The 27,387-nt window shown below is 34.3% G+C and overlaps 1 long non-coding RNA gene across 1 annotated transcript in view; it reads left to right on the top strand.

Annotated features, from left to right (window-relative positions):
• Window positions 1-210: 210 nt before the first annotated feature.
• LOC144229829 (uncharacterized) overlaps window positions 211-27,387 on the top strand; it is a 68,295-nt gene continuing 41,118 nt past the window's right edge. Inside the window, exon 1 of the long non-coding RNA XR_013334617.1 lies at window positions 211-434. This is a non-coding gene — a long non-coding RNA (uncharacterized LOC144229829). The remainder of the gene's footprint in view (window positions 435-27,387) is intronic.

Raw genomic sequence — 27,387 nt, 5'->3', positions numbered from 1 at the left:
TTGATTGCTTTTGCAGTTTGAAAATAATATACAATAAAAATATTTGGCCATGATTTCAGACTTTTACAATGACTTACCATTGAAAACAATGTTTCTATATCATGGGAAGACAATGGACGTTGTTGTCTATCTGTCATCCATTCCTACACCATTGTTTTTCAGTCTTGTGATATGAGTGGGTTTGAGCAATCTCCAGTCTACAAGAAGGGCCCATGATTGGCATCCCTTCTTGCAAAGCTGTTGTTTAAAATCTGGACTTAAAGTATTCTAAATGGAATCAAGACCAGAACATTAGGTAATGGTTGGACTAAATGAAGTTTCCTCTTCTGGACAATGTGGGAAAGAAATAGGAGATCTTAAGATGCACTATCAATTTTACTACCTCAAGATAGCCTGGCCTGTGGGGATGAACGTGCAGCTGCAAGAGAATAGAGGTAAGAATCTGTCAGTGAAACTGAGGGTCACTGAATCTAAATTAATCTGGGGTTTTTAGTTATGTGTGAGATGGAAAAGAGATCTCTGTGGATGCTATTCTTTGTGTGGATGTGAAGCAAGAACCTCAATCTCCTTTGTCATTTGTCAGTGTGGGTTGGTTTTTCTGCTATTTGAATAATTGCATTTTACCTGATAAAAGGAAGACCTGGGATAAAAATGAACAGGCCATTGTCTCTTATGCTGTCATTTACTGAAGCTTTTAGATTTGTAGCTCTTTAAATTGTTTGAGATATAATTAAAATCTCAATATATAAACATTCTTTTTTTATTCACATATGAATAAAGTCACAATGGGGTAGGATATATGGTGGGTAAATGCCTGCTGATCTAAAAACTGCTGCAGGGGAAATTCAATACCTGCAGATTTTGACTTATTTTGTCTTTAGGCTATACTGTAATTTTGAAAAAAGAAAATATGTTTTGAATGCTTGAGGTGCCTGGGTGGCTCAGTTGGTTAAGCATCCAACTCTTGCTTTAGACTCTCAGGTCATGATCTCATGGTTGGGGAGTTCAAGGCCATGTCAGGCTCCATGCTGACAGTGTGGAGCCTCCTTGGGATTCTCTTTCTCCCTCTTTCTTTGCCTCTGCCTTCCTTGTGCTCCTGTGCTTTCTTTCTCTCTCTCAAAATGAACAAACTTTTAAAAAAAGAAGAAAATATCTCTGAAAGGTAAATCTAAAATCTCTTGATATTTCCAAATGAATATAAAATGTTTTCTACAAAACTAAATGGTTTTTGGCATGTGTGCTTTTCTTTATCATAGCGTTATAAAATGATTTTTGTATTTTGTAAAGCATGAATGCAATTATTTATTCCTGCCAGCCCTGACATCTCAGATACCATCACTTAAAGAATGTAACCATATATTTTTGCCCCAAATTCCTTTCCCACATTTCCTTAGTGGCATTTCCAGTTTCATGACCTAAAAGAAGACTCTCCCACATGAGCTCACGATAGCATTTCCATGCAAATCTGACTCTTCAGGAAATATTAGATATTGCCTTCAGATACAGAGTTTAACAAGAAGACCTTTTTACAATTAGAGTCACTAAAGCCTAGTTCTTAAAATTGCACATTGAATGAAGCCAGAGAATCAGCAACACAATAAGTAGCTAAAGGCATAACCTTGTTCCAAAATGTACATATACACTGGAAGCTGAACTATTAGCAAGGACTAATATACTTCAGCAGAACTATATGCCTCAATCTGAACTGAAAAATTAATTCTAGGATTTGTTAGATGTGTTAATTGGTTCAACTCACAATTAACATATGAAAAGGAAAGGAAAAGACACTGAAAATAGACTGTGAATTAAAGCAGCAAAAGAAGTAATAGAAATAAACCTTACATGTGACAGCTTGTCACCTCCATAAAATAGGGTTGTGTGGCAAAAAGGCAGCCGTTGCAAAGCACCATGACACTGATATTCAACAGCGCACAAATGTTGGTCACATAGACATTTTCTTTGTAAATATTCATGTCATTAATCTTCTTTCAAAAATCACTGAAGTATAAACATGAGCCAGACTCGCATTTGTGCAGAAAGAATGCACGGAAAATGAGCGCGCTACACTCCAGGTTGCTGTTTGTTTATATGTATTATAGCAAGTGTCTGTGATATGAGAGCGAGGCTGGATGTTTTAAATGCTTGGTTTACCCGCCATATATGTAGAGCTAACAATGTATCTTAAGAAACTTAGAAACTCATGAGTCTGTATGTATTATATCTTTTGTTTGCTTGCTTTGTAAAGTTTATCCAAGGAGGGTCCTAAATGAGATTTACATAATAGTAATCTTTTTTACTTCTATATATAATGAACTATTGGTTCCTTATGTAAACACATACACTTATGAACAGAGAGAGATGATTTTTATATACAATTTAAATTCATAGAATTCAATACAAATAATACATATTCAATAATGTATGCAATTAGCAAATCTCTTTATGCTCATAGCATTGTTCATGAAACTAAAGAAGGTAAATCCTTGGAGACAGACTCATCATCCAGGAGTCAAATCGACTCCTGTTGGTGCTCTTGTGGGTCTTTTAGGGCGAAGTATTACTGAGGTAGAGAACTGAGATTCTATTTTAAAAAATGGCAAAAGGCTTTGTGGAACTCTTTAAGAGAGGAAAGGCCAGGGTGATCCAGATAAAGGAAACAGTATTTGGATAATCATACGTGCAGGCTGTTGCAAGCAGTCTATTCTGGCCCTGGTAGAGTTTGTATAGATAAGGACAGTCAGGTGGCTCAGGATAAGTTTGCCATACTCAAACACCAAATGTTTAGATCTCCTGGGATGTCTGAAAGATCACGACAGGCTAACACAAAATCAAATGCACACAGGAAAGTCTGATTTTTTTAAAATATGTATTTATTTTTGAGAGAGAGACAGAGACAGAGTGTGAGCAGTGAGGGACAGAGAGAGAGGAGGACATAGAATCCGAAGAAGGTTCCAGGCTCTGAGCTGTCAGCACAGAACCTGAAGAGGGGCTTGAACTCACAAACTGTGAGATCATGACCCAAGGTGAAGTTGGCCTGTTAATTGACTGAGCCACCCAGGCAGCCCTGGAAACTCTCATTTTAATAACAATGCCAAAAACTAAGTGAAGTGGCGGAGGAGAGTAGCAGAGAAACCATGAAGATATTAATGTTATTGTAGGTGAAATCAAGTGAGGGCTATCAGGAGGCCAGTGGTGGTAGTGATGAAATAAATAGAAATCCTTGAAGAAAGTATTTAGAATGGAGCACCCACAGGATTTCAAATTATTTGGAGTCAAGGGAAAGAGAGGTGGTCTTAGGACTGTCAGGGTTCTGACTGGGTGCCTGGAGAGTGATGGTAAGGAGCACTGAATATGAAATATTTTTTTAAGAAGAATTAAAATGAGTTTAGACTCTGGACATGTAAATATTGAGATTGTAATGGGACGTATATGGTTATATGAGGTTTTTAGTTAAGTATTCATTTCTGAAATTTGAAGCACAGGTTTCACTATTGTGTAACAATATTGAAGTTGTTATACATAAAAAATGATCCTGTCTGATAAAATTAAAGATTTAGAATCATAACTTATGGAAAATTATGACGATTGTGAAAATAATTTAGAGGCTACGTAAGGATATTCAGATCTTTACTATTTGACTCTCTAGTTGAATGCTATTATATAAATATCCTGTGTAGAGAAAGGGCACTCAACCAGGGAGTGGGAAAAATTACATAAGACATGAGTTAAATGATTAGTATTCTAGATTTTTCCCACTATCTGACAAAATTTGTCTTGCATAATTGATGAGGTAATCAACCAAATGCTTCACATCTAGTTTTAGAAATATCAATATCTTCTACAATTTTGGTATCTAAGCCTTTTTAAAAAATTAGTAAGAACTTACACATATTAATAAACCCACACAATCATTTATCAACATTGAGAAGGAATGTAATATTAAAGCCCCAGAAACCACAAATAGAGTACTTAGTGGAATATTCAACCCAAATCCTTTAGAAGGATTTAAAATGTCAAAATGTCTGTTTACCTCTTTTATAAATTGTGTTCTTTTTGTTTTCTTCTTATTTGGTATCTTAAATTCTGTACCTGAGACATAACATGCACAAAATAACTGTTCGCTGATCTAAACTCTGTAAACTACAAATAGTATGTTAATTTTACTTTGTACAGCATATTATAATATATACAAAAATTGTATATATTGTACTATATCATTATTAGGTAAACCCTCTGAAATGGAGCACACATGCCATTATCTCTAATATGCTAAGTCAAGTCATGGAGAATTAAACAAATTAAGCATGGTTTATGGAACAACTATAAAATCAACTCTAGAACTTGGTAGTTTCATCTTTAAGGTTATATTGTATTCAATGATAGTTCTCACATGCGTGACACTGCAAATGCATAAGTCATCTTATTTATACCCTTCAAATCCTACTAGGAAGCATACACAAAATTTCAGAGGACATAATAACTTACCTCATTCTAAATTATTATTATGTAATATACCTTTAAATCCTTATAATAAACTATCACTCACCTTTCTGAAAATAATGTAAAAAATACACAAAACAAACAGTATCATGTGGATGATTAATGAATATAGTATTTCAGTAAAAATGTTTAATTTTATAAAGACATAAGATATACCTATGGTAGGAAATTGTTTCACAAACTTTCCTAACACCAATTCCTTTCTTCCAAAGATAACATTACATTATTCTAAAATTGGTATTTATACATCTTGAGCACAGTACATAATTAATATAATATGATATATGATATGGTATGATATATGATATTGCATTGTATTATTTTCTTTCCTTTAAAATAGCAAATGTTTGGGGCACCTGGGTGGCTGAGTTGGTTAAGCATCTGACTCGGTTTCAGCTCAGGTCATGACCTCAAGTTCAAACCCTGCGTCAGGCTTTATGCTGACAGTGTAGCTTGGGATTGTCTCTCTCCTTCTCTCTCTACTCCTCCCCACTCGTGCTGTCTCTGTCTCTCTGAAAATAAACAAATAAAACTTAAAAAGATGTTTTAAATAGCAAATGTTCATTATTAGAATACATTCCTGAAATAGACACTGATTATAATATCATAAAATGATATAAAGTATCAAACTATTAATAAAGCATATACAAATTATGGGAAACTTTAAAATTTTTATTAAAATAAATTAAAGAAGATTATGTGGAAATTGATGGGCATGTCATATATATGAATGGAATGCATCTATATCATGATGATCAACACTTAATAAGTAATCAATACTGCCTAAAGGGATTCTAATAGGGAGATGTGAGGGACTGTATTTGTGAATGTGTAAAATTTGGAAATCTAACTTTAAAGCTATTATGAATGAGTAAAATAAAATTAAAAGAAGAATCATATTGACAAAGTTGCCTTAATAAATATGTGAAAAATGATATAGTATAGTATTAGCACAGGGATTAAAAAACCCTAAGGAACAGATTAGAAATATAAAGAAATGTTTTCATACATATATGGAAATAGGAATGTCAATAACAGTAGTATTACGTTAAGAAAACTCTTTCCTATAGGGAAAAGAAAATGAAGATAAATATCTTCTCACCATATTTAGATGTGCATTCTGTGTGGATTATAGATATAAATGTGAAAGCAAAAACTATAAAACATGACAAAGATTATGTCTGCTCTTCAATCTGTTCTCCCTTTTCATAGTAAACAACTTGAAAACAATAAAGCAATAAAAGACAAATAACATGGCTCAAATACAGGCGTAAAATAAATAAATATATGTTTAGAACTAAATTGTACTTTCCAGACACCATGGAAATTAGGTGTCACCATGTAACTGAATTGTCTTCAATAAAAGGCAAACAGTGGTTATGTTCACAAATTCTAGGACAATACATTTAAGAAACTGCAAGCGTGTCTTATTTTCCCTTCCATTGACTGGACAGAGATGATAGGAAGGCCCTAGTGGATATTTCCAGATTGCGTGCTGTGCAGGGAACCCCAGCTGCCTGGATTGGATCAGGTTCCAATATGATCGCCAGCAGTAGTATAGATCCCCTTAGCCACAGTTTTTCTGAGTAGGTAAAAAATACAAAAAAGCGTCACTTTGTTAAGATCCATAGATGATGGTGTATGCTGGAAGCCTAACGGTTGAGATAGGAAAGCCCGTATTCTTAATATAAATGGTTACACAAAAATTTGATGCCTCTTTTTTAAACAGTACTTGGCAAGAACTTTCTCTTTCCAGACGTTGCAATGCAAAAGGAAGTACAAATAAGTCCAAACTAGAGGAATTCATCTCTATACCCAAATGTATATACATGTTGTGGCTATAAGTATGGCTGCCACAGGAGAAATTTATTGTATGACTGGATAAAATTACATGAACTAAACCTACTTTTTTCATTTGCCTTTTTTTCCTTCTAAATTTTGAATATGTGCATATGAGCCTTTCAATAACATATATGTGTTTCAATGTTTGCATTAATGCACACACACAAAACAACAAAAAAACCCCCAAACTTAAAAAGTTTGAATTCACAACTGAAAGGGAAGAGAATGTGGTATTTGCGATCTCAAGCTTTGAATATGTGATATAAATTTGTTAACTGAACAACTTATAGTTATCCTTATCTGCTGTAGGGAGATATCTATTTAAAAATTTATATCTGTTTTAATTATAACTACTCTTACCTTTTGGTTTAGAAATATACTTCTAAACATATATTTTATTCATAAACCTGTACACATGAATATGATTTTTATCTGGTTAAGGTATTCTTCCCAGGATTATTTGAAAGTTCAAAAGATGGGAATTAAACTTATTTGTCTAATGACATAATTAAATAATTATGATAAAATCAAATGATGGTATTCTCTATGTTTATATAGAAAAATAAGTCATTTATGTTCTAAAGTATAAGTTACTTCAAGATAAATTACATAGTAAAATATCATACAGTGTAGAATAGAGTGTTTAATATGTTACTACTTGGGTAAAACTGTAAAGAATCTGAATTTGCTTGTATATAGTATAAATAATTCTAAGGATTTTCAAGGAGCTAATTGAATTATCTTCCTTCTGAGAAGAAGAAACGGGAGGCTGAAGAAATTAACCACAGTGAAAACTTAAATTTTTAAAATATTTTAAATGTTGCCTTATGTCAATATATTACTCAATAAAGCAGTAAATTAAATGAAAAAAAATGTATATGGATAGGGAAGAGATAAAAGGCAATGAAGCCAGTCTTAAAAAGAAAATGAAAGGTATATTCTGCAACCTAACAATCCTTTTCAGGGTATATAATTTGCAGAAAACTAGTCACAGGTTTCTAAGAGAATATGCTGTACAATGATTTAAAAATAATGAGTATGATCTCTTCTACATTTAGAGAAAACATTATCAGTTATACATTCAGAAAAATTGGTATTAAAAACATGTGAAAGCAAAACAGAATGGCATCTCTAGCACAATCACATTTTTGTAAATTGAAAATACATTCACAAAATGCAGCATTATGTGTCACTCAAGGATACATTCTTACAAAACATCAATATCCAACACATCACCATAAGTGTCTAACGTGAAAAGGAAATTATTAGTAATACATTGCTGCATAACAAAATATTCTACCACTTAGCATCTGTGGGGGCGCCTGGGTGGCTCAGTCGGTTAAGCGTCCAACTTCGGCTCAGGTCATGGTCTCACGGTTTGTGGGTTCGAGCCCAGCATCAGCCTCTGTGCTTACAGCTAGCTCAGAGCCTGGAGCCTGTNAACGTGAGATCATGACCTAAGCGAAAGTCGGACGCTTAACCGACTAAGCCACCCAGGCGCCCCACAATCACATTTTTGTAAATTGAAAATACATTCACAAAATGCAGCATTATGTGTCACTCAAGGATACATTCTTACAAAACATCAATATCCAACACATCACCATAAGTGTCTAACGTGAAAAGGAAATTATTAGTAATACATTGCTGCATAACAAAATATTCTACCACTTAGCATCTGTGGGGGCGCCTGGGTGGCTCAGTCGGTTAAGCGTCCAACTTCGGCTCAGGTCATGGTCTCACGGTTTGTGGGTTCGAGCCCAGCATCAGCCTCTGTGCTTACAGCTAGCTCAGAGCCTGGAGCCTGTTTCAGATTCTGTGTCTCCTTCTTTCTCTGACCCTCCCCTGCTCACGCTGTCTCTCTCAGAAATAAATAAAAAATATTAAAAAAAACTTAGCATCTTGGAAGCTGACAATCACAGATAGTAAAAATGAAGATCAGAAACAAGGGAAATAGCATATACAATCAAAGTAAACAAAAACAACTCTTATACTGCTTAATGCTGATAGTAGCATAAAGTGATATAATTACCTTGATTTTATGTGCCTGAGTACAAAGGAAAACACACATAAAAATGTGTGATTCATAAAAATGCCCATAGGTATTTATCCACTCTCTGATTGATAACGTATTTCTGATAAGTTTTCATTACAAATAATGATGCAGTGAAAATTTCTGTATACTTCTCTTTGTGTACAAGTATAAATGTCTTACTAAAAGATATATACTTATAAGTAGAGATGTCAACTTTTGTATGGCCTTCTCTAACTATACTAGTTGGTGCTAAGTTTCTCTCCAAATTGGACATAATAATGTACAGTTGCATCAGCAGTAAATGAGAGATCTCATATTTATTATCTTTCCCAACTAAGTACATGTCAACTTTGAATATGATGGATATGAAATGGAATAATATTGTTTGAAATATTTTTCTGATTATTCCTGAGTTTGAGCACATTTTCACATTTATTATATGCATATTTCCACTTATGTGAATGTTCTTTTTAAGACTTTCTCCCATTTTTAAAAAATTGAGGTCGTTTGTTTTTCTGTATTCTATCATTCTTTTTTTAATGTGATTAGAAAACTTTCATCTCTGCCTTGCAGTAATTATCTCTAAATCTGTGGCTTGTATTACTTATTTTATAAGAATATCTTTTGATGGACAGAAATATTCATTGCATGGTAGTCAAATTTATACATTTTTCATTTTGTGGTTTGTATTTTTGTATTTTTCTTAAGGAATCCTTCCTATAATTAAGATTATAGAGTTTTCTCTACACTTTTAATGCAACTTTAAAGAATTCGCTTTAAGTTCTGATCTTTTGTATGTCTGACTTAAATTTATGTAGTTTGTTAAAAGAAGGTAGAATTAAATTTTACTTTTCTGCAGTGATAGCCAGTTGTCCTACAATGATTTCTGAAATTATATAATTTTAGATAGAGATTTATTTATGTATTCTCTTACATGCTAAGTTTTAATATATACATGCTCTATTCTGGGTTCTCTTTACATCCCTTTGATATATCATCTACAAAACTGCACACTATCCAAATTACTGAATTCATAATAATCATATCTTTTTTCACTTCCATTTCATTATTTCTCATACTTTTTGACAACTCTAAGCCATTTACTCTTAGATGAACTTGGTAAGTTCCACCTAAAAATGTTTGTTTTTTACTCACAATTTCTCTGAATTTATAGGTACACTATCAGAGAACAACATCTATGAAATATAGACTATTTCCACCTAGGGAAGTGTTACTTTTTTATGTTTGTTTAGGTCTTCTTTCATATCCTCCAGTAGCATTACATAATTTTCTCTATAGATATCTTAAATACCTTTTATTAAATTTACTACTCGGTAACTTACAAGTTTTTTTGCTGTTATTGCAGAATTGGATATATTCATTATTACATTTTAAAATTGGTTGTTGCTATTGTATAGAAATGGTATTGATTTCTGGACCTTGATCTTATATCTGGCACCTTGCTGAAATTTCTGATCAATTCTTATTGTTTCTGGATTTCATTAGATTATATATGTTCACAATCATATCATCTTTAAATTGACTATCATTACAACTCTTCTATTTCATTTACTTTTATTGTTTTCTTATAATATCTAGGGCCAGTAATATATTAAGTAATGGCAGTGATACTCAGTATCCTTTTCTTTTTCCTAACTTTAAAGTATTTCTAAAGTTTTCCTTTAGGAAAGATATATGCCCTGCACTCCCTGGTGATAAAGCAAGTCTTACAGTTCACTAAGTTTTGCCTCCCAGTTTACAAAGAGTTTATATCATGCACGGGTCTATATAAATTATTTTTCTGAATCCATTACCTCATTATGTAGCTTTTTAAAAATAATCTGATAAATTGTATTATACTGATGTGTTTATTAGAAGATTCAACATTTGGTGTTATATAGTTTGTTTAGTGGATATTTCTGTATACATTTACAAATAAGATTCCTATGTGTTTTAGCTCCATAAGGTACATATTTTGGTAGAAATTTGGCACTAATTTTGATGTCTCATAAAAATGAAGTAGGTATATGCTTCTTCCCCACCCCCCATCCCACCCTCTGGCTTGTAAAACACTGAAAAAAGCAGGAGTGTTATGTTTCATGAGGTTTTCGTAAAAATATTTCTTAAACCATGTTGATCTGGTGACTCTCAGTAGAGATTTTTTTTTTTACTATTAATTCCATGGTTTCAGTTCAGATAAGTTTTTCATCTCTTCTTGACTAAATTTGACATAATTTTATTTGAAATTAACATCTATGTTTCAAAATTTACTGGCATACACTTTTCTTTTACATTGCTCTTTAAACTTTTTACAACACATTTTATCTTTTCTTGACACCTATGTTGGATTATTTTTAATTTTTTGTTTTGCAAATTTTTTCTTCTCTTTTTTTTTTCCTGAGAGAGAGAGAGAGAGAGATTGAGAGAGCATGAGCAGGGGAAGGTCAGAGAAAGAGGGAGACACAGAATCTGAAACAGGCTCCAGGCTCTGAGCTGGCTGTCAGCACAAAGCCTGACAGGGGGCTCGAACCCACAAACCGTGAGATCATGACATGAGCTGAAGTTGGATACTTAACTGACTGAGCTACCTAGGCACCCCATAAATTTTTTCTTCTCTCAATTATTTTATCTTTTCCACTCTCTTCATGTTTATTTTATCCTAGTTTCTTGCTTGATATACTGATATTATTGATTTTCTTAAAAGTATTATAACATAGGGGCACCTGGGTGGCTCAGTCAGTTGAGTGTCTGACTTTGGCCTAGGTCATGATCTCACAGTTTGCCAGTTCTAGACCTGCATCAGGCTTGTCAGTGCAGAGCTTGCTTGGGATCCTCTGTTCCCATTTTTCTGCCCCTCTCCCCCTTATGCTCTTTCAAAAACAAGTATTTTTTTTAAAAAGCAATACAACATAAAGTATAATTTCAAATACAGCATAACCAGTTTCTGTAAGCATAAAATGTTCTATAAGATTTGATATTAGATCTTTTCAATTCTGTTTATTTGTAAACTTTTGAACTTCACAATAATTTCTCATAACTTATGAATTTCTTAGAAATTGTAAATCTGTTCTTAAAGGGTTCTTTGAATCGGGTGGCCAGATTTTTCTTTATTTTTTACACTGGCTCTTCAAGAGTCACACTGGATATGGTGACTCTTGGTTCCACTTCACAATATGTGAGGCCTCAAAGCCTTGTCTCCTGTCCCAAGTCACTGTTGGAAGGCCAGCCTAAGGCCTTCCCTCCCTCCCTCCAAGGGAGGCTGGCACATTAACCCCCCCTTATAACTTTGGCTCCTAACTCTTTTGTTTGAACTTCCTGTTTACTTTGGAGGTTTTACTTCTTATTTTTTATTTTATGAAGTTTCAGCTATTTTTAAGACATATATGATAGTAATTTTTATATATTACATCTATGAATTTTGACCAGATATTCTGTCTGTCTTGATAGAAACAAAGCCCTTGGGGCACCTGGGTGGCTCAGTCAGTTAGGCATCTGACTTTGGCTCTGGTCATGATCTCCAGTCTGTGGGTTCAGGCCCCGTGTCTGGCTCTGTGCTGACAGTTCAGAGCCTGGAGCCTGCTTCAGATTCTGCACTTCTTTGTCTCTCTTCCCCTCCTCCACTCACACTCTGTCTCTCTCTCTCTCTCTCTCTCTCAAAAGTAAATAAACATTTTAAAAACCTAAAAAAAAGAAACAAAAATTAAAAAACTTATCCAAAACTCCTGTATAAAAGTTAATACTGAATCATTATTATGTATTCCTTAAGCACATTGAATGAAATATTCCTTTCAGCTTTCTTCTTATTGTTATTGTTATTAGAAAAAAAGGGGAGAAAAAGGCCTCTATCACTTATCTTTTTCCTCTGGTGCCATCTATTTGTTCATTCATTCATTCATTCATTCATTCATTATTTTTGTTTTTAACAGCTTTATTTAGATATAACATATAAAAAGATCTGCACATATTTAATGCATGCAATTTGATGAATCTGGACATATGCCAACACCCATGATACCATCACCATATCACAATCATAAACCCATCCAACACCTCCCAAAGTGGCCTGTATCCTTTGTTTTGTTTTGTGGTAAAAGCACTTAACATAACATCAACAACCTTTTGAAGCACATACTACTATATTGTTAACTAGAGGGACTATGTTTTACCTCAGACTCTAGAACTTCTTCATCTAGCACAAATGAAATTTTATAACCATTATACTACACCTTCTCTTTGCCCCCTGCCTCAGCACTTGGAAGCTACTAGTGTATCCTCTGTTTAATCAGTTTCAGTCTTTTCTTCCCCCCAGTTTTATAAATATGTCAATTTTTCTGAAAATCTATTGATTTAATACACTTTCAAAGAAAAATACAACAGATTTTTAAAAATTGTGGTAAAATGTACAATACATAAAATCAATCATTTAACACCCCTACTTTTCTTTTTTTCAAATTGACATCCAAGTTAGTTAGCATATATAGTGTAAAAATTATTTTAGGAGTAGATTTCAGTGATCCATCCTTTACATATAACACCCAGTGCTCATCTCAGTAAGTGTCCTCCTTAATGTCCTTGGTCCATTTAGCCCATCCCCTAACCCACAAACCCTCCAGCAACCCTCAGTTTGTTCTCTATATTTAAGAGTTTCTTATGTTTTGTCTTCCTCCCTGCTTTTATATTATTTTTGCTTCCCTTCCCTTCTGTTCATCTGTTTTATATCTTAAATTCCACATATCAGTGAATTCATATGATATTTGTCTTGCTCTGACTAATTTCACTTAGCATAATACACTCTACTTCCATCCATGTTGTTGCAAATGACAAGATTTCATTCTTTCTGCTTGCTGAGTAATGTCCCAGTGTGTGTGTGTGTGTGTGTGTGTGTGTGTGTGTATACCACTTCTTTATCCATTCATCTGTTGATGGACATTTGGGCTCTTTCCATACTTTGGCTATTGTTGATAGCGCTGCTATAAACATTGGGGTGCATTTGCCCCTTCAAAACAACATACCTGTATCCTTAGAATAAATATCTAGTACTGCAGTTGCTGGATCATAGGGTAATTCCATTTTTAAGTTTTTGAGGAATTTCCATACTGTTTTCCAGAGGGCTGCACCAGTTTGCATTCCCATCAAGAGTGTGAGAGGATTCTCCTATCTTAGCATCCTCTCCAGCATCACATCTGTCATTGCCTGAATTGTAAATTCTAGTAATTCTGACTGGTGTGGGATGGTATCTCATTGGGGATTTGATTTGTATTTCTTTGATAATGAGTAATGTCGAGCATTTTTCTCATGTGTCTGTTAGCCATCTGGATGTCTCCTTTATAAAATTGTCTATTCATGTCTTTTGTCCATTTCTTCACTGGGTTACTTGTTTCTTGAGTGTTGAGTTTGATAAGTTCTTTACAGATTTTGGATACTAGTCCTTTATCTAATATGTATTTTGAAAACATTGTCTCCCATTTTGTTGGTTGTGTTTTAGTTTTGCTGATTGTTTCCTTCACCATGCAGAAGCTTTTTATCTTGATGAGGTACCAAGAGTTCATTTTTTATTTTATTTTCCTTGCCACAGGAGATGTGTTGAGTAAGAATTTGCTGCAGCCAAGGTCAAAGAGGTTTTGCCTGCTTTCTTCTTTAGGGCTTTGATGGTTTACTGTCTTACCTTTAAGTCATTCATCCATCTTGAGTTTATATGGTGTAAGAAAAAGGTACAGGTTTATTTGTCTACATGTCACTGTCCAGTTTCCCAACACCATTAGCTGAAGAGATTGTCTTTATTCCATTAGATATCCTTTCTTGCTTTGTCAAGATTAGTTGGCCATATATCTGTGGGTCAATTTCTGAGTTCTCTATTCTGTTTCTTTGCTCCAAGTGTCTGTTTTGGTGCCAGTACCATGCTGTCTTGATGATTACAGCCTTGTAGTAAACCTTCAAGTCTGGAATTGTGATGACTGCAGCTTTGAGGTTCTTTTTCAGGATTTCTTTGGCTCTCAGGATCTTTTCTGGTACCATATAAATTTTAGGATTGTTAATTCGAGCTCTGTGATGAATGCTGCTATCATTTTGATAGGAATTGCATTGAGTATGTACATTGCTTTCAGTAGTATCAACATTTTGACAATATTTGTTCTTCCAATCCATGGAACATTTTTCCTTTGTGTGTGTGTGTGTGTGTGTGTGTGTGTGTGTGTGGTGTGTCTTCTTCAATTTCTTTCATAAGCTTTCTATAGTTTTCAGTGTATAGGTTTTTCACTTCTTCAGTTAGGTCTATTCCTAGATATTTTATCGATTTTGGTGAAATTGTAAATGGGATAGATTCCTTGATTTCTCTTTCTGCTGCTTCGTTATTGGTGTATAGAAGTAACCAACTTCTGTGCATTGATTTCATATCCTACAACTTTGCTGAATTCATGGATCAGTTCTAGCAGTTTTTGTTGGAATCTTTTGGGTTTTCCATACAGAGTACCATGTTGTATGAAAGGAGCAAAAATTTGACTTCTTCCTTGCTGATTTGGATGCCTTTTATTTCTTGTTGTCTGATTGCTAAGGCTGTCACTTCCCAAATTATGTTGAATAACAGTGGTGAGATTGGACATCCCTGTTGTGTTCCTGACCTTAGGGGGAAAGCTCTCAGTTTTTACCAATTGAGGATTATATTAGCAGTCAGTTTTTCATATATGGCTTTTATGATCTTGAGGTATGATCCTTCTATCCCTACTTTCTTGAGGGTTTTTATCAAGAAAGGATGCTGTATTTAGTCAAATATGTTCTCTGCATCTATTGAGAGGATCATGTGGTTCTTTTTCTTTCTTTTGTTAATGTGATATGTCACATTAATTGCTTTGCATATATTGAACCAAGCTTACATCCAGGTATAAATCTCACTTGATCATGGTGAATAATTATTTTAATGCACTGTTGGATCCAGTTGGCTAGTACCTTGTTGAGAATTTTTGCATCCATGTTCATCAGGGAAATTGGTCTATAGTTCTTCTTTTTAGTAGAGTCTTTTTCGGGTTTGGAAATCAAGGTAATTCTGACCTCATAGAATGAGTTTGGGAGGTTGTTTTTCATTTCTATTTTTTGGAACAGCTTCAAGAAAATAGGTGGTAACTCTTATTTAAATATTTGATAGAGTTCCCCTGGAAAGCCATCTGGCCTTGGACTCCTGTTTTTTTTTGGAGATTTTTTTTATTACTAATTCAGTTTCTTTACTGGTTATGGGTCTGTTCAAATTCTCTATTTCTTCCTGTTTCAGCTTTGGTGGTTTATATGCTTCTAGGAATTTGTCCATTTCTTCCAGATTGCCCAATTTATTGTCATATAATTGCTCATAATATTCTCTTGTTATTGTTTGTATTTCTGTAGTGTCAGTTGTGAACTCCCCTCTTTCATTTTTTATTTTATTTATTTGGATCCTTTCCTTTTTCCTTTTCATCAAACTGGCTAGGGGTTTATTAATTTTAGTTCTTTCAAAGAACTAGTTCTTGGTTTCATTCATCTGCTTTATTTTATTTTATTTTATTTTATTTTATTATTTTTGAGAGATAGACAGAGACAGAGTGAGAGCAGGGGAGGGGCACAGAGAGAGGGAGACACAGAATCTAAAGCAGGTCCCAGGCTCTGAGCTCTCAGCACAGAGCTCAATGTGGAGCTCAAACCATGAGATCATGACCTGAGCAAAAGTTGGATGCTCAACCAACTGAGCCACCCACAAAGTCTATTGTTTTAAATATTTTTTTTTCTGATAGTACTGATTTTCACTCTATTTTTATTATTTACTATCTTCTACTGTTTTGGGGCTTTATTGTCTGTTATTTTTCCAGCTCTTTAAGTTGTATGGTTAAATTGTGTATCTTAGGCCTTTCTCCCTTCTGAAGGAAGACCTGTATTGGTATATACTTCCCTCTTATGTCTGATTTTGCTACATCCCAGAGGTTTTGGGTTGTCATGTTATCACGTGTTTATTTCTCTTTCAGAGACAGAGAGAGGCAGAACATGAGCAAGGGAGGTGCAGAGAGAGAGGGAAACAATCTGAAGCAGGTTCCAGGCTCTGAATTGTCAACCCATTAATTATTTAGTAGGATGTTCTTTAATCTCCAACTATTCGGTGTCTTTCCAAATTTTTCCCTTTGGTTGATTTCGAGTTTAATAGCACTGTGGTCTGAAAATATGCACAATATTATTTTGATCTTTTTGAACTTTTTGAGGGCTGATTTGTGACCCAGTGTGTGATCTATTCTGGAGAATGTTCCATGTTTACTTAAGGAGAATGTGATTTCTGCTGCTTTAGGATGAAATGTTCTGAATATATCTGTTAAAACTATCCAGTCCATTGTGTCATTCAAAGCAATTGTTTCCTTGTTCATTTTCTGTTTAGATGATCTGCCCATTGCTATATAGGAGTGTTGAAGTCCCCTACTATTATAGTACTATTATCAATACATTCTGTATGTGTTTGATTAAATGGTTTATATAATTGGGTCACCCACATTGGGGCATAAATGTTTAAAATTGTTAGATTTTCTTGGTGGATAGACCCCTTAATTATGACATAATGCCCTTCTTCATCTCTTGTTATAGTCTTTATTTTAAAATCTAGATTGTCTAATATAGGTATGCTTACTCTGACTTTCTTTTGGCGACCATTAGCATGATAGATGGTTCTCCATCCCCTTTCAATCTGAAAGTGTCTGTAGGTATAAAATGGGTCTCTTGTAAATAGCATATAGACAGATCTTGTTTTCTTATCCATTCTGTTACTCTATGTCATTTTATTGGAGCATTTAGACCATTGACATTTAGAGAGAGTACTGAAAGATATGAATTTAATGCCACTGTGTTGTCTGAAGAGTTGAAGTTTCTGGTGGTGTTCTTTGGTACCTTCTAGTCTTTGTTGCTTTTGACTTTTATTTTGTTTTGTTTTGTTTCATCTTTTCTTCTATCAGAGAGTCCCTCTTAGAATTTCTTGCAGAGCTGATTTAGTGGTCACAAATTCCTTTAGTTTGTATTTGTCTGGGAAAGTCTTTATTTCTCCTTCTATTTTGCATGACAGCCTTGCTGGATAATGAATTATTGGCTGCATATTTTTCCAATTCAGCACACTGAATACATCTTGCCACTCCTTTCTAGCCAACAATTTTCTGTGGATAGGTTTGCTGTGAACCTGAACAGACTTCCCTTATAGATTAAGGACTTTTTTCCCCTTTACTGCTTTCATAATTCTTTTCTTGTCTGTGTATTTTGTAAATTTGACAATGATATGCCTTATTGATGGTCAGTTTGTGTTGAATCTAATGGGAGTTCTCTGTGCTTCTTGGACTTTTACATCTGTGTCTTTTCCCAGATTAGGAAAGTTTCCCACTATGATTTGCTCCCATAAATCTACCCCTTTTTCTCTCTCTCTTCATTTTCTGAGACTCCTATGATTCAGATGTTATTCCTTTTTAGTGAGTCACTGAGATCTCTAATTCTTATATCATGCTTTTCTGATTTAGTTTCCCACTTTATTTCTGCTTCATTATTCTCCATAATTTTGTCATCTATATTCCTGATTTGCTATTCTGCTTCATCTATCCTTGCCACTGTGCCAATGATTTGATATTGCATCTTAGTTACGGTGTTTTTAATTTTGTCCTGACTAGATATTACTTCTTTTGTCTCTGCAGAAAGGGATTCTATGTTTTTTTCAACTCCAGCTAGTATTCTTAATATTGAGATTCTAAGTTCAGACATCATGCTTATATCTGCACTGACTAAGTCCATTGCTGTCATTTCTTCCTGTTCTTTTTTTCAAAGTGAAATTCTTCATTTTGTCATTTTGGAGGAAGAGAAAGAATTAATAAAATAAAAATGAAAATTTAAAAAGATTAAAAACAACACAAAAACATCAAATAAAAGAAGCTAGATCCTAGATATTTTAGTCTGGTTGTTGAAAGAAGCTTGATTGAATAGAGATGAAAAAGGGGAAAAAAAGAAAAAAATACAAAAAAAAAGAAACTTTCAAAATTAAGAAAATATATTGAATAAATTAGAATAAAATGAATTGGAGAAGACATATTAGAATGAAAAAATATTTCCAGAAAAAGAAGCCTACATAGTAAAAAGATTTTTTAAATTTTATATAAAATGGAAAATAAAAATAATGTTTTCTCTTTCTGTACCTAAGAATCAGAAAAGATAAAAAAGAAAAAGAAAACATATAACAAACAAATAAAAGAGACTGAATAGATGGACTAAAGAACAGAATGATCTGAATGAAATATCATCCAGTTTCCCCCTGAAATCAAACTATGAATCAGTTTATAGTCTGGACACAAGGTGGAGAGACTTGTAGTAGTCCTCTAGGTCTTGGTTGATGCAGTTGGACCTGGCTTGGTGTAATGGCTTTGTTCTCTACTAGGTGGCACTGCTTAGCCTACTGGGGTGGATTGGTGTGCACACATGCAAGTGTGTGTGCACGTACACGAGAGGTAAAAATGGTGTCACCCAGCTTCCTAGTCTCTAGCATCATAATTCTGTGCTCTCCCTGATGGGCATCCAAGTGCCCTTCCGTTGTCTCCAGATTTCTTCCACAACCCGCTTCTACCATGTCCACGTCCGAGCCATCAGCCCGCCAGGTAGCAGCACCTCCCTCCTGAACTTTATCTCAGATCCAGCTGTATTTCCAAATTCCTCACTTCTGAGGGCCCTGCAGCTTGGACCCACTCTGACCCTCTGGGGGAGGGTCCTGCTGAGCAATGGCCAGATGCTAGCTTGTCCCCAGGACGTATCTGTTATTACACTGCTGTAGAGGCTCAGAGGTTATGACTGGATGCTGGTTTGCTCCAAATAAGCTCATGGAACCTTGTAGTGGCAGCGATTCAGGGATTATGGTATATCACAATACAACGCATAACCCGTGTCAGGTTTTACCCCCCCCTGGCATTTTTGTTCCAATACTAGCAATCATGTTTTCTGGGGTCTGCTGGGACTTTTGCCTGTAGGGAGACTATACAGCCTCTACCAAATGCCCTCCTAGCAGGGTCGCAGGGGGACCGCTTCTCCCTGTGTGGCTCTTGGACCACTTGGACCTCACTGTCAGTTCCTAAGGAAATACCCTTCCCACCAGAGCACCACCAGGTATAAGGGTGCTGAATGTATCATGCTGCTCTGCCCTGTTTATAGAGTCCTAATGATATCGAAACTCTCTCCTTTATCCTTTCACCTTTTTTGTTCAGGCAATTGTTGGTTCTTCCACTCTCCCTCTTTCTCTCCAGCTACTTTCAGGGAGAGTGCTTTTCCTCTAATTTTTCCCCTTTCTCTGTCTTCTTTCCACAAATACTGCTCTATACCAACTGTGACTTCTCTTTTCCCCAGTTCACCTCTCTGCACCACACACTTCCCACATTCTGTGGCTCAAGTTATGTAGATTGTTATGTTAATCCTCAGATCAATTTTCTAGGTATGCAAAAATGGTTGATGCTGATCTGCCTGCGTTTCAGAGATGAGAGAAGCAGAGAGTTTTCATGCTGCACCACCATCTTGGCCCCTCCTCCTCCCTTCTGGTACTTTTAAAAAATTTTCTGTTTCGTATTTGACAATTTCATTATCAGGCACCTAATTATGGATTTTTAAATTCTTCTTCAGAACTCAGACTTTCAACCTGAGGATATATTTTTTTCTATTTTTAAAAGTTTTAACCATTATACCTTTGTATATTGAAAGTCTAGTTTCACCACTGAATTGGTATTAGTCTCTTGTTCTGCATGACATATGTTTATTCTCCTTATCTTCCATTGAAACATCTACCTATTCTGAGTCAGGGTCTGACCCAGTGGAGTTGGACTATCTGTACCATTTACGTTATTAAATATTTTATTTCAGAAGTTGTTCATTTCATACATTTCAGATTACCAATATTTTCCTAATTTGATGTCCTTTTATCTTTTATTTTTTTATTGCTATTTATTTGTGACAAGGGGCTCAAAGAATAAATTTATCAAATTGTTTTAACTGAAGTCCCCTGATTTGCATATTCTAGTGGGGGTGGAGAAAGTGCATAAAGGACTTAGTTATTACATTTGAAATTGGCATAAATTTATAACAGGTATTAGGTACATGGATGATAGAATACAAATTTAAAAATTATTCACATGTTAGATTATTGTACTGAAAAATATTTAGCAGGAGTAGCTGTAGCATCTGATATTGTTAATTTAGCTAAAATCTTGGCAACTGATTCAGTAGTTGATATATAAAACATCTTGGTGTATTAGTTGCTTAACAATGCTATATACATTAGTTAAATGTGATTGCTGAGTTCCTGTAATTTACCAGAAATTGTGCCAGGTTCTGACAATATAACAGTGAGTAAGATATCCTCACAGAAGAATATTACAGAAATGAACAGATAAATATATATTAAAAATTATGATAAAGCTATGGATTTAAAAGGGGGCTATGAGAGATAGGAAGACTAAACAAGACTAAACAAGTCTTGTAATTGCAATAGACCTTTCAAGACCAATTTCATCTGAATCTGGAATGAGGAGATCCTTCCTAGTAATGAATGCTGATGTGTGTTCTAGCCCCCCCCCCACCCAAAAAAAGCTATTTGTTTAAAAGTGCTGAGTTAGAAAATAATTCTTATCTTCTAAAAAGCAGTTGAAACAGAGAGAAAAGGGAGAAGTGACAAGAGATGAATTTGAGAAATTAACAGGGCCCAGATCCCAAAAGAATTTTAGATCATGTTTTGAGTTTGGATCATAAATGAAATTCAAAGGGAAACCATGACACAAATTCACACAAATAATTTAAACGATTTTATTCACAACACATATTTGCTCATACAGTAACTGCTCTTCTGTGGTAGGTGAATAGCATCAGCTTAGACATATAATTGTAATAAAAACCATAAATGTGTCTACTCACCAGCCATATTAGTTAAATTGGGATTTTGCCGCCATCAGCTGGGTCACTAGAATTTGAGCACTATGGGCCCACTTTTGTTCCCTCACTTCAAACTATTTCTTCTTGTACTTCTGGAAAATATATAAATAGGCTAAACATTCTTGAAGTAAATGGTACATTCTGTCTAGGACTGGCCCAGTATGATGGGTAATTTTGTGTATCAACTTTATTGGGCTGCAATGCCTAGAAATGTGGTCAAACATGTTTCAGGATGTTTCTGTGAGAATGTTTTTGGATGAGATTAACATTTAAATCAGTAGACTTTGAGTAAAGCAGATTGCCTTCCATAATGTGGATAGGACTTACTCAATCAACTCAAGGCCTGAACTGAACAAAAGACTGACATTTCTAGAGGAAGAAGGAATTCTGCCAGCAGACAGGTTTGAACTTGAACTACAACATTAACTCTTCTGGGTGTATAGGCAGTTCAGCCCTCAAGCTTTAGACTTGCCAGTCTCCATAATCATATGACCCAATTCCTTGAAATCTGTCTCTCTCCATCCTATTAGTTCTGAGAAGGAGAACTTTGACTGGTTTTTGTCCTTGCTTATTAACTCTTCACTGGTGCTATTGGTAATAATACTGTATGTTCTGATATTTAACTCCCCTGCTTTCATCTCCTTGACAACAGAAAGAATACAATTGAATCATTTTTTTATTGTTTGCTTTTTTGTTAATTTTAATTTATCCCTTAGAAGATCAACAATGCCTTGCTTACCCTAAATGCATTGTGAGGAAGCCTTCAGCTACCAAGCTCTACTACAGCTTCTACCTGAATACCTTCTCATGCATATGTATATTACGGTAACTACTTTTATTTATATTGTCAATATACTGTCCATGGTCACAGTGGGGCCATTCCCTAACTTAACAGAAGTGATAATGCTCAGTTTTCAGGATGACTCTTGGGACGTCTTATTATCCTTTTCCTTTTAAAATTAATTATAATAATATAATCCTTAAATTATAGGATTTATACTTAAGCAAGTTCTGCTACCAGAAGAAACTTTTATTCAGCATGATATTACTGTTATATCAGATATTACTCTAGCAAATTCAGCTAAATTTACATAGGGATAGATATTAATTTTTTACTTGGTAATTTATTAAACTTCAGATTTACAATTAAGAGTATTACTTCAATGTTTCTCTTTAATAAAAATTTAAAACTAATGAATTATTTTGAATTTTTTAGTTATATGGGCAGGTATGTGTTAGTGATATGATTCTTTTTGTATTTAACTCTGAATACCTTTGGGGAATGTAACTCTTATGCTTATTAATTCTACCCTTGTCAAGTAATGCAGTTTTGTAAAGAATTAGTTCATTTAAAAATGATTATCTGAATTTCATATTTTATATTTTTCCCTATTTATTTAATGATTGACTTCTTGTCTTCTTCCTAAGTGGATAGAAGACAGCTTAAAAACATATAAAATACAGGGGTGCCTGGGTGGCTCAGTCTGTTAAGCATCTGACTCTTGATTTTGTTTTTGTTTTTAAAAAATTTTTTTAATGTTTTATTTATTTCTAGGAGAGAGANATCTGGAATGAGGAGATCCTTCCTAGTAATGAATGCTGATGTGTGTTCTAGCCCCCCCCCCACCCAAAAAAAGCTATTTGTTTAAAAGTGCTGAGTTAGAAAATAATTCTTATCTTCTAAAAAGCAGTTGAAACAGAGAGAAAAGGGAGAAGTGACAAGAGATGAATTTGAGAAATTAACAGGGCCCAGATCCCAAAAGAATTTTAGATCATGTTTTGAGTTTGGATCATAAATGAAATTCAAAGGGAAACCATGACACAAATTCACACAAATAATTTAAACGATTTTATTCACAACACATATTTGCTCATACAGTAACTGCTCTTCTGTGGTAGGTGAATAGCATCAGCTTAGACATATAATTGTAATAAAAACCATAAATGTGTCTACTCACCAGCCATATTAGTTAAATTGGGATTTTGCCGCCATCAGCTGGGTCACTAGAATTTGAGCACTATGGGCCCACTTTTGTTCCCTCACTTCAAACTATTTCTTCTTGTACTTCTGGAAAATATATAAATAGGCTAAACATTCTTGAAGTAAATGGTACATTCTGTCTAGGACTGGCCCAGTATGATGGGTAATTTTGTGTATCAACTTTATTGGGCTGCAATGCCTAGAAATGTGGTCAAACATGTTTCAGGATGTTTCTGTGAGAATGTTTTTGGATGAGATTAACATTTAAATCAGTAGACTTTGAGTAAAGCAGATTGCCTTCCATAATGTGGATAGGACTTACTCAATCAACTCAAGGCCTGAACTGAACAAAAGACTGACATTTCTAGAGGAAGAAGGAATTCTGCCAGCAGACAGGTTTGAACTTGAACTACAACATTAACTCTTCTGGGTGTATAGGCAGTTCAGCCCTCAAGCTTTAGACTTGCCAGTCTCCATAATCATATGACCCAATTCCTTGAAATCTGTCTCTCTCCATCCTATTAGTTCTGAGAAGGAGAACTTTGACTGGTTTTTGTCCTTGCTTATTAACTCTTCACTGGTGCTATTGGTAATAATACTGTATGTTCTGATATTTAACTCCCCTGCTTTCATCTCCTTGACAACAGAAAGAATACAATTGAATCATTTTTTTATTGTTTGCTTTTTTGTTAATTTTAATTTATCCCTTAGAAGATCAACAATGCCTTGCTTACCCTAAATGCATTGTGAGGAAGCCTTCAGCTACCAAGCTCTACTACAGCTTCTACCTGAATACCTTCTCATGCATATGTATATTACGGTAACTACTTTTATTTATATTGTCAATATACTGTCCATGGTCACAGTGGGGCCATTCCCTAACTTAACAGAAGTGATAATGCTCAGTTTTCAGGATGACTCTTGGGACGTCTTATTATCCTTTTCCTTTTAAAATTAATTATAATAATATAATCCTTAAATTATAGGATTTATACTTAAGCAAGTTCTGCTACCAGAAGAAACTTTTATTCAGCATGATATTACTGTTATATCAGATATTACTCTAGCAAATTCAGCTAAATTTACATAGGGATAGATATTAATTTTTTACTTGGTAATTTATTAAACTTCAGATTTACAATTAAGAGTATTACTTCAATGTTTCTCTTTAATAAAAATTTAAAACTAATGAATTATTTTGAATTTTTTAGTTATATGGGCAGGTATGTGTTAGTGATATGATTCTTTTTGTATTTAACTCTGAATACCTTTGGGGAATGTAACTCTTATGCTTATTAATTCTACCCTTGTCAAGTAATGCAGTTTTGTAAAGAATTAGTTCATTTAAAAATGATTATCTGAATTTCATATTTTATATTTTTCCCTATTTATTTAATGATTGACTTCTTGTCTTCTTCCTAAGTGGATAGAAGACAGCTTAAAAACATATAAAATACAGGGGTGCCTGGGTGGCTCAGTCTGTTAAGCATCTGACTCTTGATTTTGTTTTTGTTTTTAAAAAATTTTTTTAATGTTTTATTTATTTCTAGGAGAGAGAGAGAGAGAGAGAGAGACAGAGTGAGCAGGGAAGGGTCAGAGAGAGAGGGAGTCACAGACTCTGGAACAGGCTCCAGGCTCTGAGCTGGCAGTCAGCACAGAGCCCGACGCGGGGCTCGAACCAACGAACCACAAGATCATGACCTAAGCGAAAGTCAGATGCTTAACCGACCAAGCCACCCAGGCGCCCCATTGGTTTTGGATCAGTTCAAGATCTCATTGTTCATGGGTTCAAGCCCCATTTCTGCTGTCAGTGCACAGCCTGGTTGAGATTCCATCTCTGCCCCCTCCTTTTCTCTCTCAAAATAAATTAATAAACTTTTAAAAAATGCATAAAATACAACAGTGAAGACTTTTAGTCAAGATAAAAGTAAAACAAACAGTAAAATAAAATAATGCAAACTTGGTTTGGTAATTGAGCCCAAGTTTCATGGAGTTTGACCATACATCTCTTCCTCAGAGCAAAAATAAAAACAAAATTATTCATTTTACCAAAAAAAATTGTTAAAATGAAAAAGGCTAATCCACACACACCGAAACTGAGGCATTATGGAAATATATACTCAATTATGAATAATAGCTTTTTCTGTAATTTAATTTAAAAAATGTGAAATAAAGTTAGACTCATATAATGTTGATTCTTTCTATTAGCATCTTTCTCACGTTTTATATTAACATGGTACTGAGTTCCATAAATTTATAAGTTCCACAGACTTAAACATTTGTTTTGGACACTGCTATTATCATCAGCTAATCTGAAGGTTAGGTGTGTGTGTGTGTGTGTGTGTGTGTGTGTGTATGAGTGTATGTGTATTTTGAATGTACTTATGAATTATTCATATAATTCTCAGATTCATTAGAATTCATAAACTCATTGACTCACTTGACAAAGTTTTGCAGTATTTTAAACTACACGTATGAAAATCTAATATTCAATAACAATAAATAACTTGAGATACAGATATTTCTTATCTAATAATTATAAATAGTTATTTTAAGCAAATGTTTTAGAAAAACGAATTTTTCCTGAGAGGTAAATAAAAGGACACTCAAGAAATGTCATTTTCTCTGAAAGTCATATCTATGTGGTTAAATATGTTTCTATTAAATAAGCACATATTTAATAACCAGATTGGGAGCTTTAAGGGGATATCGATATGGGTTCAATTTTCAAAGAGCTTATAATCAAGAACTAATAGACAGTTCAGGAAAAGTAGCATTGAACACAAAACTTGAAGAATGCACGAAAATTTAGCAAAGGCATACAAAAGGGAATAAGGTAAGTTGCACATAAACAGTATTTATCTGTTTTATTTATTTCTGTGTATGGTGGCCGGAAGCAGTTGTTTCTCTACTGATATCCATTCATATCCATAACTGGATTGAAAACATTTCAAGAAAAGGTCCTTGTGAACGTAGGAAACAAAATAAATAATTTGTATCTGATTTTCACATTTCAATATCATACAAAGATCCAATTATTCCAGTCTATAATTTTTTGGAGAAATACAATAATATTGAAGATGTCAAGTAACTGCTCTTTTATTCAATAACTTTTCTATATTTTTTATATGTAATTGAACTGAAGAGTGAATGAGAAATAGTTGATAAATGATACAAATGGTAAAGAAAAAAAGTAATGGAGATCACAATGCAAATTTAGTAAGCTACATATCCTATTTATTTAGAGTTAACTCTCCTACTTTCTCTATGAGGTCAGTATGTAGCACATCTGTTTCATTGTTGAACAAATTATTTCTTATATAGAATTCACAGACATACTGAAGACTCAAAAACCTATACTTTCATTTCCAGTTGAAAATGTCATCTGGCTAGCAGTCCTTGAAATAGCCTCCTCCACCTTTTCTCTAAACTTGTTAGGAAGAGACTTTAAAAAGATGAAATTGCACAACACTGTGAACTGGGACTCACTGTCAACTTATTGTCAGAATATGAGAGGAATTTCCATTAACTACAAGGCCAAGGAGAGTGGATTAAATATACAATCAGTATGATGCTGCTAGTGTGCCTGCCTGCCAGAAAGTAGATAGAAAGACCTTTATTTCTTCCCTCTTTTTCTAATCCCTGGATCAGAAACAAAATCTCAACCAAGCAGAAAACTGAATAGCCATCCTTCTACTACTGCATGCTAAATTTTAGGCTGTGTTAGAGTTTCCCATGGCCCCCACCCTGACCTCTACTACTGTCTTATTCTTTAGTCACTTAAGATATGATAATTTAAAAAAAAAACCCTATATATACACAAATAAAAATTTGGGACAGGGAAGAAAATGAATGACTGGAAATGACTTGAAAGCTGAGAATGTGAATCATCTGAGTAGAGCACTAATTGAGGAGGGGAAACACGGAGAAGCTCTAATAGGCTTTTCTCTGTATTTATTCTCCACCTGTTATGAGTATTTTACAAGATTAATGTAGATAAGTGTGGGTCCATGTCAATGGATGAAAACACTCAGTATATAAACGGCAAATGAACATTGGAAATTGGGTTAGGAAATATCCATACTATGATCTTTAA

The sequence above is a fragment of the Crocuta crocuta genome, unplaced genomic scaffold (assembly GCF_008692635.1).
Source record: "Crocuta crocuta isolate KB4526 unplaced genomic scaffold, BGI_CrCroc_1.0 scaffold517, whole genome shotgun sequence".
In the NCBI taxonomy this organism is placed as follows: domain Eukaryota; kingdom Metazoa; phylum Chordata; class Mammalia; order Carnivora; family Hyaenidae; genus Crocuta; species Crocuta crocuta.
This window is presented reverse-complemented; position numbering and strand designations above follow the sequence as displayed.